We start from the raw sequence: 14,635 nt of genomic DNA, 5'->3' as shown, positions 1-14,635 counted from the left end.
ATCAAGGCGAAATGCTGGAACACCCATATACTTAGATTTAGGTGTACGTTAAAGAAACAGAGGTGACCAAAATTAATCCGGAGTCCCCCAGTGCGTTATGCCTCCCTAACATATCGTGGTTTTGGCATGTAAAACCCCAGCAGTTTTAGAATCGGGGCCTCAAACTCTCCGGGGCCCCAAAGAAATAGCGTCGAAGCCACTGCGCATGCGAAAGACGTAAACTGTGCTTGGATTCTGCGTCAGGCACGCTTCTTCAGCGATTTAGCAAGATCCCCAAAAGATGCCCCAAAAGCTTTTGTCAACAAACCTGGCAGCGCTCATCGAAGCGACGACTCTAACCTAGCATCCAACTGGGCTCAATTCGTGGTAACGCGTGAAGTTCGTAAACTAGGACAACTGATGGCGGTTATCGCTTTCTCTCAACTAACATGTGTAATGAGGATTGATTCATTAGATACCGCTGATTCCGAATTCATTGCTCGTAGGCCTAGCACGGATAGACTTGGCTGCGTGAAGGTACGTAAAGTTGGTCACTCAAAACTAACCGCAACAAGTTGCTTGCTGCTAATAGAATTAGTTCTAAATTGTAATTAAACACGTAAATCTAAGTTACTCTTATCATGAAATGTTATATTTTATTTTATTATTTATGACCCAACGCTAACACCCGCAAAGCTCTTTGGGGCGCCAAACGTTGGGGGCCCCTATTCTAAAACTTTATCAGCACATCAACATGATTTGCTTTTTGACAGTAACCAGTTTTCACTGCATAAACACTGTTATCAATTTGTTGTTAACCTTTGCTCTTTGCGTGCTGTCACGGCTTTTACCATTTCGAGCGAGTTATGTTCGGGACGTGCGCGTCGACGAAAACGACTGCGCGCTGCTTACAGTGGTGTGCCGTTTTGCGCAGTATTCTTTTAAAGCTTCGCTTATACCGATTCAGAGAACGAGTGGCTTCTGTTGTCTGACACGTTATTTTAACGCATGTTCTTGCCGTGCTAGAGACTTAAGACGGCGGCCAGGTTGATGTAAAGAAACAGTGTATAGATGATGTACCAGCTAACCTGGGCCAAGCTAATTAAAAAAAAGTGAAAACAAGATAGGACGATGAGACAAATAACACGAGATATCATAGCACGAAAGACTTGTTTTAGCTCATAAAAAAAGAAGCCGTGAGCACGTCGCAGATCGCTGGACAGTTGAGCTTTTACGCCGTAGGCAGAGATGACGTGAAAGATCGATAATGGTAAACATTATTTTGCGTTCACGACAGCTAAAACCAGAGATTGTAGTTAATATTATTACTGTAAATATTTGTAAATAACTAAAAGCAATACCTTAGTACTATCTGTCATCAAATAAAACCACTGATTTCGCCCTCTGCACCGATTCGCGGGAACTTAAGAGCTTCCGGGCCCAACAAAAAAGTGAGTGTTCTGTGCAAGCATGATGTCTCTTGCACAGAACACAAGGGTCTACCGTAATGGCGGCATGGACATTTTGTTACACCGGGTTGTGCAAAAAAAAAGGATTGCGGTAGTCGAATGTGAAAATGTTTACACAAATAAAACTGCAAATAATAATGGCTCTATTTGGCTACGAAATTTTTTTGCACTTTTTTGTGTTTTGCTACATTTGGGCTAGAACTTCTCTAGTATTTGGCTACGCCGCCTCGTCGGGCCTGGCAACACTGGATAAGGTTCTTCGCTTTGCAAATGTGGTTGTAGGAAAGGTGGCACTTACAGGTGCCTATTCTAGACATTATTGAAACAAGCCAGCGAATCTTGGTTACGTCTTGTCCATAGTGTATAGCAGTTAGTCAAGGGTTGAGAAAATTGCTCTCAGTGGTAGCATGCTGGCAGTAACTTGGTCACTGACCACATCTTCATCATCATGTTACCTGACTAGATGAATTTTTGTTGAAGCTTTGACAAAATTTCCTACAGAAGTTATGGATAACACATTTTAGCCAAGGCACATTGGTTCGTCTTACTCGTGTCCAGATTAGAAATCTATAAGTGCCACCTTTCCTTCAACCAGACTTACAAAGCTAAGAACCTTGTCCCGAAAAGTCGGCACTTTAAGACATCAGTAGCGTCAGTGTGGAGCCTCCGGATAATTCGGCCAGCCGGGAAGAAATTACTAATAGCAAGAGTTCAAGAATGCTGGCAGAAAATCAAGAGCTTGAACACTGACACATCTGCCAGATGCCAACTAGAGCAGGCTATTCATGTCATCTGGGTCATATAGCTCTATGTCCACTTCACAGCGACGCTAAGGGACCACCTGTGCAGACTGTCGCAAGAAAGCTTGACATATTAAAACAAAAAAGCCTGTGTAAACCAAGAAGTTAACTTCAGCTTGTCTTCCTGCAAGCCCACTAAACCTGAAACTGCCATTTTGTGCAAAGAACTGAACTTCAACACTGCAGGATACTTCACGATATTCTGGCGAGAGTAACCTGCACCGTGGAACATGCCTTCAGTCAGCTCCTTCTGAAGTAAAAGAAAAGGTCCACGCGTGTAGCTTCCATGGTGTAACCCTGGAATCTGTTTCTGCTCCGCAACTTGAGCATTTTTTTTTCAGTGACCACAATTTCATTATTATGAAACGGAATGCATTAACAGGTTCAAACTCAGGGTAATGTTTTTATCTGCATGACTTTGTGGACAAAAACTGATCAAAGGAGGCGCAATGCGACTATTGAACCTGTCTAGGGGACAGGGACGTCAAGAAGTTTTAAATCCATTTCCATAGGCTAACAATCGCAAGGCAAACTGTTGCAATTGCGTGAAAAAGTACCATGTACTTCTTACTTCAAAGAATAGTGCCAATCTTTTTCAGCTGTAGTTAGCACCATGTATGTACACTGCACGTATAGTTTGAGTTAAATGTAAGGAAGGTATTGCAGAATAGGCCATTTAAAACTAATGGCCATAATTTTGGCATTAGTAGATCTTTGCTCAGACCATCTCAAAATTCTTGAAAGTATGAAATTTTTGTTTATGTAGCGGCTGTCAGCATATTATATATTAGCATTTGGTCTTATGCATATACTGTTTGCTCTAAAAAATTAAATTCTTGCGTTTCACATGCTAAAACCACGATATGATTATGAGGCATGCTGTAGTAGGGTACTCCGGATTATCCCTTGAACCCTTGTTAACTGAAACTCTGATATCTCAACATATCAGTTAAGTCGAAAATTTGTTCTTGGCAGGGTATCGACTTTATGTATATTTGACCTCTTATCTAGCTATGCTTCGGTGCTGTGCTCCGGATATCTCGAAATCTTGACTGCAACACTGTAGGGAAAATGTTATCACCCAAAGGTTTCGATACGTTGTACGCAGCTGCGATATCTCCAAAAGTTGCAAGATCGCAAGTTTGTAGTAAATTCTGCTTCATTCTACGCCACTCTTGTCATCCACTGCTCACGGCCGGCGGAGATCTTATGGGTAATCCGGGCAGAGTGTTTCTCTGACCCCTGACAAAATGCAATGAGCATGATAAGGCCTCCCGCTTTTTAAATATATTACATGAGAACACTATAATATGGTTGTGCATCATACTGAACGGGACATCGCATTAGACGACTTTTGCACAGGATAGTGCTTGGTGCGCGAGAGAGTACTTCTACATGTCTCGCTGATTATTGCGCCTTAAAGGTGCTAAAATGATGCGTGATGGACGCTCGCACGATATGGATAAAAATGCGGGAGGCTGTACACCTGACAACCACAACATGCATGCTCATGTGTACGCATAGAGTTGTCAGCTTGCTTATTTCCTGTGCTCTGTGTTTCTGTGTGGATCTGCGCGCTAGGCCATACCGCGTGCTGCGCCGAACATTTGGTATGTTATTGGTATTTTCTTCATTAACAAGTTCAGGGCCGTGATCTTGTAGCAATGCGTTGTCTGATGTCATTTTTAATTGTGCTTCCTCAGTTGTCATAGTGACACTGTGCCCACGTTATCAGTACGGGTTTGATGGAACATCGTATAACGGCGCTGTGTGAGGACGGATCACAGAAAGAATGCACAGTGGACAGTCGCCGAACTTCAGCTGAGGTTTACAGCAGAAAAATTACACAGGCAGCAGTTTCTGCGCAGAAACATTGGCCAAAACATCGCCATGGCGCACATTGTGTCGGCGCGAGCACAACGGATCGTCATGTCATACAACACTACGGAACATCCTGACCTGCGCAAGATCAAAGACACATTTGTACTACACGTTATACAATCAAGTTACGCTCTTCAAGCCCGCCAACTTGGAAACCTTCTTTTGCAAATATATCTCTTCTCTTTTCGACAAATTAAGTGATGCGGTGCTAATGCAACCTTCTCCTTCCTTTTTTCATGTGAAATGCCTCAAGCAATTCTCTCTCTTTTTGATCCTTAAAACTTCCAAGTATACAAGTGTCGTCGTACACTGGAGTGCAGAGACCTTTTGGAATGGTCAGCCAAATGACCCCCTGCTACGAAAGACTGCACGGATGCTCGATGCTCCCTCAAATGGTCATTAAAGCATCTATCAGTTTGGCTGACATAACACCTGCCACAAGAGAGCGGGTTGTGGTAAACCACCTCCGTCTGGCAGCGTGCGAAGCCCTTAGCATGCTGTTTCGCACACTTATGTGAAGTGCGTGCACTGTTCACTGCACGGCAAATTCTCCCCAGTTTTTCTGAGCGGAGAACACTATGGGAAGGCCGCACTTTCTGGCCGCTTTCTTCAAGCGGTGGGAGAGGTTGTGCAAATAAGGCACCACCAACGGCTTCCTTGACCATTCTTTATCGGCTCCCCTTCTCCCCACACCAGACCTTACTTCACCAAATAAGCTTTCAACAACAGAAGCGATTGTTTCACCAGAAAAACCCGCCTGCTTGAGCGTCTTGGTTGTTTGCACTCCTAGCTTTCCGATACTCGCATCACCATTCGAGCGCGGATCTGATACTGTTGAATGCGATATCTCTCTTAACAAGTTTTGAGTTCCTATAGTCCCATAGTCTCCTCCGCTCGGAAAAACTGGCACGAACGTCCTATGCTGTTTACAGTGCACGCAATTCACAAAAGAGCGCAAAACAGCATGGTAAGGGCTTCATACGCTGCCACACGGAGGCGGTTTACCACATCCCGCTCTTCTGTTGCAGTTGTTATGTCAGTCAAACTGGTAGATGCGTTAATGACCATTTGAGGGAGCATCGAGCATCCGTGCAGGCTTTTGTAGCGGGGAGTCGCTTGGCTGACCATTGCAAAGGTGTCCTTGCACTCCAGTGTACGATGACACTTCTATACTTGGAAGTTTTAAGGATCAAAGAGAGAGGGAATTGTTTGGGGCATTTCACATAAAAAAAGAATGGAGAAGGTTGCATTAACACCGCGTCACTTAATTTGTCAAAAAGAAAGACATATATTTGCAAGAAAAGGTTGTCAAGTTCGCGGGCTTGAAGAGCCTAAATTGATGATGCGGGGGGGGGGGATATAACGTGCAGTACAAATGTGTCTCTATTCTTGTGCAGATCAGAACGTTTCGTAGTGCTGTATGACATGATGACTTCCTGTTATGATCGCGCTGACAATGTGCGCCATGGCGGTGTTTTATCCACTGTTTCTGTGCAGGTACTGCTGCAATAAACCTCAGTTGAAGTTCGGCGATTGTCCTCAGTGCATCCTTTCTATGTCCCGTCCTCACATGCACCGCTATAACATGTTCCATCAAATCCGTACTGATAACATGGGCACAGTGTCACTATGATGACTGACGAAGTACTACTAGAAACGGCATCAGAAAATGCATTGCTACAAGATCGTGGACCTGAACTTGTTAATGAAGGAAAGTACCAATAACATACCAAACATTCGGCGCAGCCCGTGGCCTGGCCTAGCACGCAGGTCCACACAGAAACACAGAGCACAGGAAATAAGCAAGCTTACAACTCTATGCATACACATGAACATGCATGTTTTGGAGGCCGGGTGTACAGTCTCCCCCATTTCTAGCTATATCGCGCGAGCGTCCATCACGCGTCATTTTAGTGCCTTTAAGGGACAATAATCAGCGAGACCGGCAGAAGTACTCAGGTGCACCAAGCACCCTCCTGTGCAAGAGTCGTCTAAGGTGATGTTCCCTTCAGGACGACGCACGACCATATTATAGTGTTCTTGTGCAATATAGTTAAAAAGCAGGAGGCGGTACCTTCTCATGCTCATTGCACTTTGTCAGGGGTCAGAGGAACACTCTGTGCGGATTACCAATGAGATCGTGGCGTAGAAAGAAGCAGAATTTACTACCAATACCATTACAACATGTTCCATCAAGCCAGCAACCAACTAGCCCATCTAAGTCTCTTATTTATCAGTATGGGATAAACCAGCCATACACGGTGGATGCTAAAACCACTATTCCATTTACTTTGCTGGTAGAAAGGTAGCTTCCGAATAATTTATTAGCGTGACGTGTCCATGCTGCTTTTTAAATGTGCATTTTATGCTTGTACTACTTCTGTTGCTTCAATACTATTGTTAATCGAATAAGTGATGTCTTTTTGATTATAACACTTGTTTCAGTGGCCCGCTAATTGTGACAGTTTATTCTACAATAGTAATGCATGTTCTCTTAGAATCATAGCCAAATTGCCTGAAACCAGTTACCTTTGAATGAGATTTGCTAGTATCTCCTATATTCTGAATGCTTACCCATTCTTATCTGTGTGAACATACGCAAAACTGCTTTTGCCTTTGTGTGAACCTGTTGCATAAGTGAAAAGTAATTGCTGGCTTTTCTTTACTTTTTCAGGTGCCCTGCAAGCTCTAACCAAAGCAACACATTCCGCTGGTTTTCTGTCAGAGTACCATTATAGAGTTTCGAATAAACTATGCTTGTCAGATGTGCGACATACCCCGTCTTAGAATCGGAGCGCTTCAGTATTAATGTTTATATGGATGTACATAAAAACACACCTAAAGTACACTTATGTCTTTCTTTTACAAGTCCTCTTCACCCAACGTTTTTCCAACTTAAAATTACGCTTTGCTGTACGTTTGTTTTGTGCACAAACCATTACAGCAACACAACACTGCAGTAAGATGAGTACAAATGATAAAGCATGCAGTACACCTGCAAGAATTACATTTGCATACTTGTAGTACATATGGAAATGAGCTACCGATCTTTTTCAGGTTGCATACTCTAATAGGTCATACGTGTCAAGCGCACTCATAGGCCACACAAAAATCGTTCAAGGCTGATCTCAAATCCATAAGTGCAGCAAATAGATTTAAAGAGTGACTTTTGTTACGTGTTATCGGACCAGTCTAAAGAAACCTGGCCCAAATAGGGAAATAAATAGGTTCGAACAGGGGTAAACAGGACTGGGTTAAACAGGACCGGACTGAACAGGGTCAAACGGGAGTGGACTAAACAGGGACAAACAGGTCTGGGCTAAGCGGGTTCAAACGGGGACAAACTGGTCTGGACTAAACAGGTTCAAACAGGTCTGGACTAGACAGGTTCAAACGGGGTCCCGTTCCATAATCCTATTTCATGAAACCCGTTTGAAATCAAATAGAATTTTTTAGTAGGGTATAGCCATGGTGACGGAAATTGAGGCCCCATCGACACTGCATGGTATGCGATTATTATTAACCGAACTATTTTGTTTGTAGGCGGAAACCTTGCCCAGCAAACAAGGCAGTCGTCCAGTGTATCTAAAAATAACAACTTGAACGCTTCTCAAATTAAACAGCATGACTTATTCTCCAGCAGAACGGTACCCACGCTGTTAGGATCGTCAAATGTTTCGTAACTACTCGTTGCAGCAAAACCAGAGCTTAGAATTACAGTGCTGAGAATGCTGCAGTAAGGTAACATTCTTGAGACGAATTTTCAGAAATACCTAACTGATATCCGAGGCTGATTGTAAGCTCAAACAAACGCGCGCACCTCGCGCTTGGTGCTCCGTCCACCCTAACACCAGCAGGCCGCCCTACCTCCAGCCGCTTAATTACTTCAGACTGAAATTCTTTCACTACGCCTCACAGGACCATTCCCCACATAGAAAACGTATTTCATGCTAAATAGACCGCGCGAGTGCGAAAACATCCACCAGAAACTGCCGCCTATCGTATACCACAGCATACAACACGGGCGTTCGCCGAAGCCAGCATGCCAACTGCCCATAGAAGGCGCCACTGCCTACGCAATGGCGGCGCCCATGAAAAAACGGTCTATAAAACGAAATTCATTCGCAAAACCACCCAACCACAGAAAAGAAAAAAAAAAACTACGAGACCACACACTATTCACTTCCCCTCGACCACAGAAACGAGTGTCCATCCCATACGTCAAAAGTACCAGCGCAGCTCTCAGCCGAATATTAAACAAATAAGGCCTCAAAGTCGCGCACAAACCGACGAACACTTTGAATATCCTCATTCCTAAATCAGAAGACCGTCCACCAAAACAAAAGGCTCAAGGCGTCGTCTATAAAATCAGCTGTGCCGACTGTCCGGCGTCGTACATCGGGGAAACCGAAAATCTAAAAGAAAGAATCAGACAACATGAAAATAACGTCAGAACATTCAACCGAATACGCCGCGCCGTCGCCGAACATTCCGAAGACGCCGACCACAAGATTTCTTTCCAAGAAACCCAAATCCTTCAAACAGAGACAAGCTGGTGAAAAAGGCCAGCGTGCCATGCTGGCCTTTTACCGCGTGAAGGGCATCCTTCCTTCTTAGTATGTTCATGGGCTTGCAGACACGACGAAGGGAAGAAAGGACCCCCCGCCCTAGGTCAGCAACACCAAAACATCTCGTCCCCCTCCTCCCCTCCCCGTCCCTCGTCAACGGCATTCCCGCGAGTAAAGGGTCCCCAGCATCGGTCAACCCAGCCGACCAGCAACGCCGCAGCCCCCTCCCCCCCGCCCCCCCCCACCACCTACCACCTCTTTCGTCTGTCAAGAACACGTGCCCTGTCAAGTGTCTCCCCACCTTACACTCTCTCCCCCTTCCTCTCCTTTCTCACGATGGACCTTTTAAGAGCGGCACACCACCGCCTCCGAAGAATACCCTCTGACGAAGGAGCCGAGTTGTCTCCGAAACGTCGGGCTAACAAATTCGCTTCTTTGGTTGGAGTCAATCTCTAAGTCACAAACAATTTTCCCAACCATACAGGTAATTCTGTCGAAATGTTTAGCTTCAAGGTTACAGCAGAATGTACGCCATATGAAGAAGAATTCTTCTACGGAACACCGAAACCGGCTAAAAAATTGACCCATGTGGTGTGACCCATGTCGGTGTGAAAGAGGTGTAGAAACCCACGAAGGGCCACACAGGAAGAGCGGTCGATGATCAAACATGGCGTTTTTATGGAACAGTCACGATGACGATAATAATTGCAGGTGAGCGAGGAAGAAGTTTCTACGCATTCCCCGCCGCAACATGAAGGGTTATTTTCGTGTCCTTGGCACAGAGACAGTCCGATTACACCATATCAGAGCAATCGGAATGTTCCAGCAGGCCAGATAAGGTGAAGGAAACCTCGAACGGGCAGGCGTTCTTCACTGGTTCGTGTAAATTCACCAAGTGATCGGTATTTACTAGGATCTCTAACATGTCCTTGTTGCCTTAACGAATGCACAGTTGCACTTTGTTTCCTAGTGTCAGTTCTTGCGTGCACACGCAGTGGTGTTAGACGACGTTGCTCAACGTTGAACATCAGTAGCTGGCGATTAATATTCTGTGGTCGTTGCTTGATCTTCCTTGAAATAACGTGTACGTTGTCAAGAGAAGCGTAGCCTCGGCAAAGCAATCGGCGATACGGACACCTTGTTCCGTCTTTGCAGTGGTTTGATTTTGCGCAATGATATCCGGTCTCAGATGCATCGTTGTCCTTGCTTTTCTGGATATCTGTGGCAGTAGTAGTCTTAATTGTCGGACGTTGGTTGTTTGTGCCACGTAGGATTCTTTGAGAGTTAAGCAGTTAGTTCTGACAGCGGGAGACAGGGCAGTGGCCAGACGCTCTTCTAGGTTGATTGCGCAGTGACGGTGTGGCTTCTGTTGTCGGCACATGTACTGGCTGGAATTGATTTTGCTTCGGTTAATGCGCGCGCTTTCGTGGTCATAAATACAATCAGATTGCGTTCCCTTGCTTGGGCGGGACCATGACCCTTCGGGCAAAATGGGATTTTCGTGAACTCCTGCACTGTTCATCAGAGACGCTGTCGAACCGCGTGTTGCTATTTGAACCTGTTCGTATGTCCTGCACGCCTTTTGGTATTCCTGTGACTACAGGAGCTACTTGTTCATCCTTGTGCTTTAGACGCGTCTCTAAAGTCCTAAGATGATGACGTCAGTGGATAGCTGTCTTCGGTGCGTCATACACGTTTCTAACCATGTTACTATCGGTTTTAGACACAACAATATTGTCTTCAGTAGGTAGTTCCATGTCTTCGAAGATTTCTGTCTTTATGTTGTTCTTTCCTTTACCTTCTTCAATGCAGCCATGGCTTGTAGCTTCGGTCTTACAATCTTTTACCGGTTGTATGTTTTGCAACGCGTCAAGGCACAATAGTAATAAGATGGTCATTCCCTTTCCAGAGATCTGTGACACGTCTTCACTGTTAACACTCTGTGTCATCTCAATAAGAAATCGGATTTTAGACTGCATCTGTAACCATTTTATCACTCTAATCTACCTGAAAGGTATATTCTTCATATATTTCGTCATCAGGAGTGAGCACTTCAATCTTTCCATCAAGGAAACAAAGCCTATCATGAAGCATTTCGAGCCGGCTGCTCATGAGGTGCAGTTGAGCCGTTGTGGCCTCACTGAGCGCCGTGTCGATATCGTCGAAAATGAGGCTTACCATCCTTCTGTTAAGTGCCCTATCCATAATCAGCTCGGCCTCCTTGTAGCTGGCGGCTGTCGGTGGATGGATGAGGGCCATCGATAGCGTTGACTCCGCTCTTGCCGGTGAATCCATGCGTGGGTTCGTCGTCAGTCGGTCCTGGGGGCTATTCGCTCTTGGTCTCAAGGCTGGCGCGTCCCCAACGACGAAGCCTGCTCTTTCCTTCGAAAATGTTCTCGCCTTTACAAGAGGTTCGTTGAAAAGCGGCACGTGTGTACACATTGCCACATACTCAGTGGCCCAAGGTGGTCCGATGGTTAGTATTTATTTATTTATTTATTTATTTATTTATTTATTTATTTATTTATTTATTTATTTATTTATACAAATACCTCACAGGCTCCGAATGGAGTATTGCTTGAGGGGGGTAAGAGAAACAACATGTAGCGAAAACAGGAGAACATAGCTAAGAACAAATCAAACAACTGAAGAAAAGACGCCGTTTAACACTGTACCAAACTTGGTTAGCCTGCCTGCGCTTGTGGCATGCCAGGAACGCTCTCACTCGTAGGCGCTGACGCGTCCAGCGCTAGTCACGCGAAATGTCGCGAAAGCGAAGGTACCTCCGAAAATGATCACTCGAGAATACCTTCCTACATGCGTAGTTAAGTTAAACCAAGTTAAGACCTAGCAGCAACCAAGTCCATACCTAGCAGTAGCAGCCGGTAAGCTTCGCTGTGCCTAAGCTTTGCGCGACCGAGTGCAAACTTGCCTGATATTCTAGTTCACCCTAGGAGAAAAATATCCGCCTTCAGTCTACCCTGTGAAAGTGGATGTGCAACGAAGCTTTTGCCTACGTTAGACAAGCGCAACATGCCCAAGTGGCCGGGAACGCTAGGGGCCGGTACTGGTTTTCGACAGTATTTGCCATAATGCCGATTGCGGTCGCAGGACACGCTGTGCCGCAAATGGAACAGACAGAGCGCCCACGCATCGAGGATAGATACATTGCGTGCGCACGTACGTACGTCACGCGCGCACGCATGCGTGCGGAAGTGCCGCACACATGATCGTCCACCTAGGCCCTCCGCCAAGCGCAAGTGCCTCATTGAACCAATTTAATTGTTCAAAGCAAATTGCCTGCGAAAATTCATAAAGTACGACTTACACACAAGCTGTAGACATGATAGCTTCGGATTGTATTTCTAACATACGAGAAAACATGATTCCGTTACGCTGAAACTCCAAGAAAATAACCTTTTCCAGCTGCCGTTTCATGTCTGTCTCAATGGCAGCGACCACTATGTAGCGGTACTGCTTTAGGATGAACACGGGTCGGCAAATGTTTAGGAACGTATAGAGGCTAACAGCTTCGCTGTAAATTGGAAGTGTTACTCTGTAGCCACTTGATGTGGTACAGGTTGGGTGGCCTTTACTAGAGCACACTTTTGTGCCATCCTGACAAGCGTGCGTTTCATAAGGGATTGCTTCATGCACAACTGGATTCTGGCGTCTCGTATAAAACCATATCAAGGAGGGATGGTAGCTCATTGGATGGTATATCGCATTACGTCCACTTAGTATGCGACGCTCACAGTTTTAGTGTGATGTGTGCCGATGCCCAGATGTAAGTTCTCTTGTAACGTAAAAAAAAAGTTGGTTTGCTTGGCTGGTCATTCCGTGCAAATACTTAGAAAGAGCACTTGGGTTTCCGTTTTCAATCACCAATAACGCTGACTGATCTTCAATTCCTTTTGCCAGCTGAAGCATGCGCTGAAAGTACATACAAAGGTACATGAGCCTGCCATAAAATACCCGGGCCTTCGACATGCCAAGAGAGTAATACATTGCTGTAAGTACAAATTTAAGAAAAGCATTGCTATTAGAATGTTATCAGGCTGTGAGATGGGGGTGGAGAGGTTTTACTTGCCATCGCTGCCTCTTCAAGTAAACGATAATGTGGCTTGCTTCAAACAATACGATAAGACAAAAACAACTTCAACAGAACAACGGCAATTTGCTCAGGTAAAACATTGTCATACCATCTACGTTACAAAAGATCGTGATAAACAGAGGTATCTAAAGCCGCATTCTCTGTTTGGGATTGCTGGTTGTTCATTGCTACAAGGAACAATCAAGGAATACGGCCGAGACAGTGTGAAGCATGGCAAAGGGGCACGCATCACTGTGTCTTTTACGTGCCTAATGTCGTCGTCCTCTTGAGTAGTTTTTTTTTTGTATTTCATGAAAACTGATTTACCTCAAGTATAAAAACAGCAGTGTGGTTTAGCTTTGGTTAATCCTGGTTCATAGCGAAAGCTTCACTCCCCTAACTAGGTCCATTGTCGAGAATGATATACAGACATGTTTGCAATAAATACAGTGTTTATCATTTTTTATGCCTATGAAAACATTGCGGTGATCAGTAAAGTAGTGAGACTTGGTTGCAACTCGCAGCCGGGCCCAACTCTACTCGGGCAATGGCGGCAATGTCTCCTTTCAGGGCTCCGTAAAGGCCTAAATATAGTCTGACGTAGCGTGAACGGGCGCACACATTATGTCCCGTTGGCGAGAACAGCGGCTATGGTTCGACGTACTAACGCCGCCAACGTAACCGGACGCGCGGCGAATGCGTTCCGACACGCCCGGAGTCTACGTAACCGGACGCGCGTCCAAGAGAGAGAGAAAGAAAGGGAAAGAAAGACAAGGAGGTTAGCCAGTGTAAATACCGGCTTGCTACCCTGTACTGGGGAAAGGTTTAAAGGACGGCCAATGCGCTCGGGCGCGCGCGCCGTATGATGACGCTCGCCGGCGTGCCGATAACGTCGGACTACAAACGCGCCTTAATGCTGGCTTATGGTTTGACCTCCAGCTCTCAAAGTGAAAACTTTTGAGTCGCTGACTGCTGCCTGAGGTAGCGTAATGAAGCTTTCGCTTCAATACTCAGTGCCGCAGTAATGGCACACTGGTGCCTGTAAATAATGCATTAAAAGTTAAGTAATAAAATATGTGCTCAAAAGAGTTGCATAAAATGCATCCCGTCGTAATTGTATAGCCGAACAGCGCGAACGCAGAATCAGGCACAAAAGCCAGCTCTTCCAATACTTGCAAACTTGCACTAGCAGGTATTAAATTTGATGCTTTGGTAAAGCGTAAAGAGATACGTCAGGCTGTCTAAAAGATGAACCAATGCTAGATTAACGAAGCTCAACTACACTATTCGCAGAACAGTAAACTTATCTTGCCCTTCAATGCCATGAGAGTGAAGCTGGACCATTCTTTCTTGAATACCTAGACTTTGATGCACAAACATTCCCATAAATCAACAAGATATATTTTAGAAGGTTTTCAAGTGAAATGGTACGGCATTGATTATCTCAATTCAGCCCGTGCGTGTGCTCTCAGTACAACAATCTGAATATATTTACATGATGTTTAGGTAGTATCCGTTATAAGGAAGTTAGGGATTGTTACGCTGTATTGTACAGGGTGTCCCACCTATCACGCAGCACAATTTAAAAAAACATGAAAGGCGTTACCCTAAGCAAACCGAGTGCGTATTGTTTCCAGTACAGTAGAGTAGCCGCCAGTAATTTTTTCGTTACTGAGATTTAATTAGGTTATGGTAATTATTTATCTAACTCGAGAACTACTGTCCTAATTATCAAAGTGTCAATGAGAAGATTGTAGAACAACATGAAAAACTCCCGATACAGCTTTCTGTTGCTCAATACCTGGGGGGCTATAACGTGAAATTATTCCAAACTGTTTTGATTCC

Source organism: Dermacentor silvarum, chromosome 7 (assembly GCF_013339745.2).
Source record: "Dermacentor silvarum isolate Dsil-2018 chromosome 7, BIME_Dsil_1.4, whole genome shotgun sequence".
NCBI classification, from domain to species: Eukaryota; Metazoa; Arthropoda; class Arachnida; order Ixodida; family Ixodidae; genus Dermacentor; species Dermacentor silvarum.
Note: the sequence above shows the minus strand (reverse complement) of the source record.